Source organism: Nerophis lumbriciformis, linkage group LG27 (assembly GCF_033978685.3).
Source record: "Nerophis lumbriciformis linkage group LG27, RoL_Nlum_v2.1, whole genome shotgun sequence".
In the NCBI taxonomy this organism is placed as follows: Eukaryota; Metazoa; Chordata; class Actinopteri; order Syngnathiformes; family Syngnathidae; genus Nerophis; species Nerophis lumbriciformis.
This window is the reverse complement of record NC_084574.2, coordinates 13,873,455-13,879,709: the sequence shown is the minus strand read 5'-3', so window position 1 is coordinate 13,879,709 and position 6,255 is coordinate 13,873,455. Positions and strand designations below refer to the sequence as shown.

Below are 6,255 nucleotides of genomic sequence, written 5' to 3'. Positions count from 1 at the left end.
TAAGACCTCACTAATACACCTGTGTCTCAGGTGTCAACACTTATATACACACACACACACCCACACACACACACACACACACTCACACACACACAAAGACGCTGAACTTTGCAACGACGTGATTTGGTAAGACCAATTCCATTACTTTCCAACATATTTGTATGGCTCCTCACAGTCAGAATTATTGTGAAAAATTGTGATCATTGAAAAATATCATCTTTAGAATTGAGTTGAACCAAACATGCTTTTGCTGTGTGAGCCTGTTGCGTATCCCTGGCAACATCATGTCTGTTGGGAAATTGTACAGTGGGGATCTGAACATGTGATGTACCTCATTAGGACATTTTCTCCTGCAATCAACAGCGGAAACAACGTTAATTCGCAGTGAGAAGAAGGAGTTTAAGGTGATCAATCACTTTTATTGTCTTTGGAATTATTGTATATCGCCGACATGTAAAAATACAATTGTAAAATATTTGCATTGTTTATACCGTGCCTTTTTTTTAAATTTATTACCATTTGTGGTGTTTCATATTATTATTAAATAGTTCCTTTATTAACATCATCAAACAATTATAATTGACCAATGTTATTTAGATTCATAATATATTGCATTCAGGCATTTATTTTTATTTAAATCAATGCTTGTTTTAGTACTGAATGAAAGTGTATACAGTATAATATGTCTGTATGTATGACATAAGTATATTTATGTGTGATTGCAATGCATTAAAAAGTGGCCGTAATTCCCCAAATTGCAGCAAAGTAAATAATTAATTTCCAGGTTGTTGGTTTAAATAATAATGCTTGAATTCCATTGGCAATATTTTGCAATTTACTGTTTATTATTTGATCGAATTCGCCTTTTTCAGACTGAGGCACCTCGTTTTTATTTGTCAGGAATTTATCAAAGTGTTCTAACAAAATATGAATCAATAAATATTATAACGAAATATCTGCGATGAAGTGGCGACTTGTCCAGGGTGTACCCCGCCTTCCGCCCAATTGTAGCTGAGATAGGCTCCAGCGCCCCCCGCGACCCCAAAGGGAATAAGTGGTAGAAAATGGATGGATGGATAATGAAATATGCTTTTAAATATTGGATAAATATCAATATATTGTGTACATACACTGTAGCAGTTAATTTCTTACAATCAATTGACTATTTATTGAACCAATGCATTAAAGTGTGCAATTAATGTAATAGTATTATTAATATTATTACCGTATTGAGACCTACACTTTTTTAAAGTTGTTAAATATCAATGATTACGATTAAAATTGTTTAAAAAAAGAATGAATACATTTTAACATGTGTAGGTCTGCAGCTATCGATAATTTTAGTATTTAGTAATCTATCGATTAGTTTGTTCGATTAATCGAATAATCGGATAAAGCACACTTTATAACCTCAATGCGTATTTCAGGGGAAATTGCTGACGATTTTTCTGCTTGCCATAGCCTTCATTCTTTTTTCATTTTCAATAAATGCATACAATCAACATTGAAATTGCAATTTTAACACGTCAGCATTCATTTTAAAAATAAAATATAAACTCCAGTGTTTGCTGCCACACAGATCACAGCACCCGCACACCACCGCTCTCATGTAAGCTCTATCCGAGCACTACTTGCGGTCCGGATTTGATCAATTTGTATTAGTTACACTTATCAACTTATCAATAGAAGCATAAGAAGTTTTTTTCTAATCAAATTAAACGATTTAATTGATTATTTTTGCAGCCCCAATTATATGTACATTAACATACATTTGGGTTTTAGGGAAGAACCACATTTGTATTTCCAGTCTTGATCTGAAAAGGGTTTGATCAACCCAGTTTCAAAAGTGATACTGTAGTACAGTAATAAATAAGGAATACAAAAAGGGGGGGAAAAAGAACAGGAACGTTTTCAAAGCACTTCAACAAAGGTCCGGCTTTAGTAAACATCACATACTGTGTTTATTTAATCCTGCTAGAAATAGCTTGAACAAACACTTGAGATTGCTATTGACTGGTCCACACATAGATGAATGTTGCAATAGGGGAACTTTTACAATTAGGGCAAAACTGCTGTGCATGGTGTCATTTACATGTTTTTCCTTTGTATTATTATATGTCTATGGATGTTCTCTTTCATTCAGGTCATTGTATTTTCAGGGCAGTCAATCACAACCGGAGTTTGTCTTAGAAGATGTTTCGCCTTTCATCAATGTAGCCTTCATGTGTTAATGCTCATAGACTTAGACTGGTCAGATCTAGTCTTAGACTTCGATTGGTCGGATCTAGTCAAGAAACTGGTGCCAAAACCCTAATGTAAATGTAACGTAATAAAAAACCCAAAACCAGGGAAGTTGGCACGTTGTGTAATTTGTAAATAAAAACTTTTGAACATTGAACTTTGCGCCTAGAACAATCCGGATGGTTCGTTTCCTCTTTGTTCCGGAGGACACGACGTCCACAGTTTCCAAAAAACAATTTGCAATGTGGACTCGTCAGACCACAGAACACTTTGCATCAGTCCTGCTTAGATGAGCTTGGGCCCAGTGAGGCCGGCGGCCTTTCTGGGTGTTGTTGATAAATGGCTTTTGCTTTGCATAGTACAGTTTTAAATTGCACTTACAGATGTAGCGACAAACTATAATTACTTACAGTGGCTTCCTGAAGTGTTCCTGAGCCCACGTGGTAATATCCTTCACACTCTGATGTCGCTTTTTGATGCAGTACCGCCTGAGGGATCGAAGGTCTGTAATATCATCACTTAAGTGCAGTGATTTCTCCAGATTCTCTGAACCGTTTGATGATACTACGGACGGTAGATTGTGAAATCCCTAAATTCCTTGCAATAGCTCGTTGAGAAATGTTGTTCTTAAAATGTTCGACAATTTGCTGACGCATTTTTTCACAAAGTGGTGACCCTCGCCCCATCCTTGTTTGTGAATGACTGAGCATTTCATAGAAGCTGCTTTTATACCCAATCATGGCACCCACCCGTTCCCAATTAGCCTGTTCACAGTGGGATGTTCCAAATAAGTGTTTTATGAACATTCCTCAACTTTCCCAGTCTTTTTTGCCATTTGTGCTAGCTTTTTTTTAAACATGTTGCAGGCATCAAATTCCAAATGAGCTAATATTTGCGAAAAATAACAAAGTTAAGTATCTTGTCTTTGCAGTCTATTCAATTGAATATAGGTTGAAAAGGATTTGCAAATCATTGTATTCTGTTTTTATTTACAATTTACACAACGTGCCAAATTCACTGGTTTTGGGTTTTGTATAATAAAAATAAAAGATGTTGCAATGCAAAATAGCAACCCTTCTGTCAATGCCAAGAACATTTGTTAAAATTTAATTTCCCCCTTATTGGCATTGTGGCAAAACTATCGCTGTGGAACGACCCCTTGCGGCCCAAAATCAATATTTGGACTGAAATCATGGCCTTAACTTTTCAGTGACAAAAATAATATGATATGACTGATGTGTGCGCTGTACATCACCATGCGGTGGATCATCCTCTCTCTATATACGATCTTTAGGTATGCACAGCCCGCTACAACTCCTGACGTCACCCAATTAAGTCCAGTTTTACTTGAAACGTTATACGATCGGAAATGTGCTGTCAACATAACGTCAACATGAAATTATACTGACGTCACTAATGCTGGTTTCACGGTCACCTGAATGAAATTGATACGAAACTGTCGGTATTTTGATGTCATTTTAGTCAGGTGCCACCTCGCCCTAAACGCAGAACCCGCGCTGTGTGTAGGGCTTCGCTGTCCAGGGGGCGCCCCGTTTTGTGTGAAGAAGCGCATGTCAAATGGAAATTATTGAATGAAAAGGCGCTTCATATGAAATTGTACCCCAAATGTATTCCTGGCCATATCATGCTGTTACTTATCAGAATGCAAAGACAGATTTCCCGTCAAACTTCCAGTCCCTCTCGTGGCGTGAGTCACTCGTACTTGAAATTCTAAACACAAGGTCTTCGGTTCAAATCCATGTCGGAGATGAAATGTTGTAAAGTTTTTAAACTTATATTTGAATGATGTTAAAATTGTTAAACACGTCAAACTTCAGCATAGTATCGTGTTGTTCAAGGTGATGTATAGTTTATATGGTTGTGGTATACCCACGGTTTTAGCCTTTCAAAGCTCCTCTTGGATCACCAACTTTTGACCACGGTATTTGTCAAATCCCGGTTACGGCCTTGACTGGAATCACCAATGTTTGCATTCCATTGAAGTGAAATACATTTATATAGCGCTTTTTCTCAAGTGACTCAAAGCGCTTTACATTGTGAAACCCAATATCTAAGTTACATTTAAACCAGTGTGGGTGGCACTGGGAGCAGGTGGGTAAAGTGTCTTGCCCAAGGACACAACAGCAGGGACTAGGATGGCGGAAGCGGGGATCGAACCTGCAACCCTCAAGTTGCTGGCACGGCCGCTCTACCAACCGAGCTATATCGGCCCATTTAGTTGTAAAAATGGCACAAAAGGAGCATCTGTGACCGAAACGTTTCTAACTCCTGTTATTTGTTGGAGGCTACCATGAATTGATTAACGTGAACCCCGACTTAAACAAGTTGAAAAACTTATTCGGGTGTTACCATTTAGTGGTCAATTGTATGGAATATGTACTGTACTGTGCAATCTACTAATACACGTCTCAATCAATCAATCAAAAACCAGTTGAGTCTTTTTGGAATGATTGAAAGGACAGAGTTGATAGGTGGTGTCGCAGACCAGTTCAGGGATGGTTTTTCAACCTTGACATTGATGTTTTCCCTCATTCCCCTTCCGTACCATCTGTCTTCTCTGTCCAGAATCTGTACATTTTTGTTCTCTAGGGAGTGCTGTTTCTCCTTGAGGTGCAGGTAGACGGCTGAATTTTGGCCTGGAAACTTTGCCTGTTTATGCTGTGCCATACATTGACCTAGTGGTTGGTTTGTTTCCCCAATGTATAAATCAGTGCATTCATCATTACACTGGACAGCATACACCAGATTATTTTTGTGGGTGTGGAGTGTCCGGTCTTTGGGATGTACTAGTCTTTCTCAGGGTGTTACCCGGTTTAAAGTGCACTGAGATGTTGTGTTGGTTGAAAATTGGTTCATGTTCCTTCTCGAACTGAATATAATTTACACAAATGACCACCTGGGTCAACCACAGGTTTTGAGGATTTCCCTCAAGTTTTTATTTATTATTATTATTATTAGCTTTTATTTAACCAGGTAAAATCCCATTGAGATCTAAGATCTCTTTTCCAAGGGAGACCTGGCCAAGAGGGCAGCAGCAAGGTTACGTTAAAAACATAACTTATGTTCTTTCTCTTTGGCCTGTGGGCCTGTGGTATGTTATCCACTCTGAGTGGTAGGGTTCTAATTATGCCCAGTTTGTGTATGTGGGTGGTGTGAGTCAAAAAATATGTAAAACGACTGATTTTGGGCAAGGAAGTGGTCATTCCACAGTGATCGTTTTGCCATCAAATACCTCAATGCTTACGAGGGAAAATTCCATTTTAACAAATGTCGATGGCATTGACAGAAGGGTTGCTCTTTTGCATTGCAATAGGGCAGAACCCATCCATACATCCATTTTCTGCCGCTTTTCCCTTTCGGGGTTTGCGGGGGGTGCTGGAGCCTATCTCAGCTGCATTCGGGCGGAAGGCGGAGTACACCCTGGACAAGTCGCCACCTCATTACGGGGCCAACACAGATAGACAGACAACATTCACACTCAGAACTATATATATATATATATATATATATATATACTGTATATATATATATACATACACTCTCTCTATATATACATACATACACACACAAGCCAGTATGGCTGGACCATGTGTACGTTGGTAAACCGCACTACCTGACAACCTGAAAAGCTGTGCTGGCTATTGGGTTGATAGTTCAGGTTTTTAGATCGGTAGATAGCACTCTCGTCTCTCATGCCAGACGATCCAGATTTGACACCCGGATGGAACACAATGCAGGGACTGAACCAAATACAAATATTCAAGTAGCCTGCTACATGAAAATGTTATTTAGGGTAAGTTGGGGCATGGCGTAGTGGGTAGAGCAACCGTGCCAGAAACCTGAGGGTTGCAGGTTCGCTCCCCGCCTCTTACCATCCAAAAATCCCTGCCGTTGTGTCCTTGGGCGGGACACTTCACCCTTTGCCCCCGGTGCCAGTCACACCAGTAAATTGAATGATGAATGATAGGTGGTGGTCGGAGGGGCCGTTGGCGC

The 6,255-nt window shown here is 39.3% G+C and overlaps 1 protein-coding gene across 3 annotated transcripts in view; it reads left to right on the top strand.

Moving 5' to 3' along the window:
• The window catches only part of LOC133570131 (uncharacterized), a 79,571-nt gene continuing 73,316 nt past the window's right edge, over positions 1-6,255 (top strand). The window contains exons 1-2 of one of the 3 annotated variants that reach the window (XM_061922822.2): positions 15-126; positions 340-404. The gene's annotated coding sequence lies outside the window, so the exon portion shown is untranslated. Of the gene's footprint in view, positions 127-339; positions 405-6,255 lie in introns of all 3 variants that reach the window. The other 2 variants (XM_061922823.2, XM_061922821.2) reach the window with 2 other exon arrangements.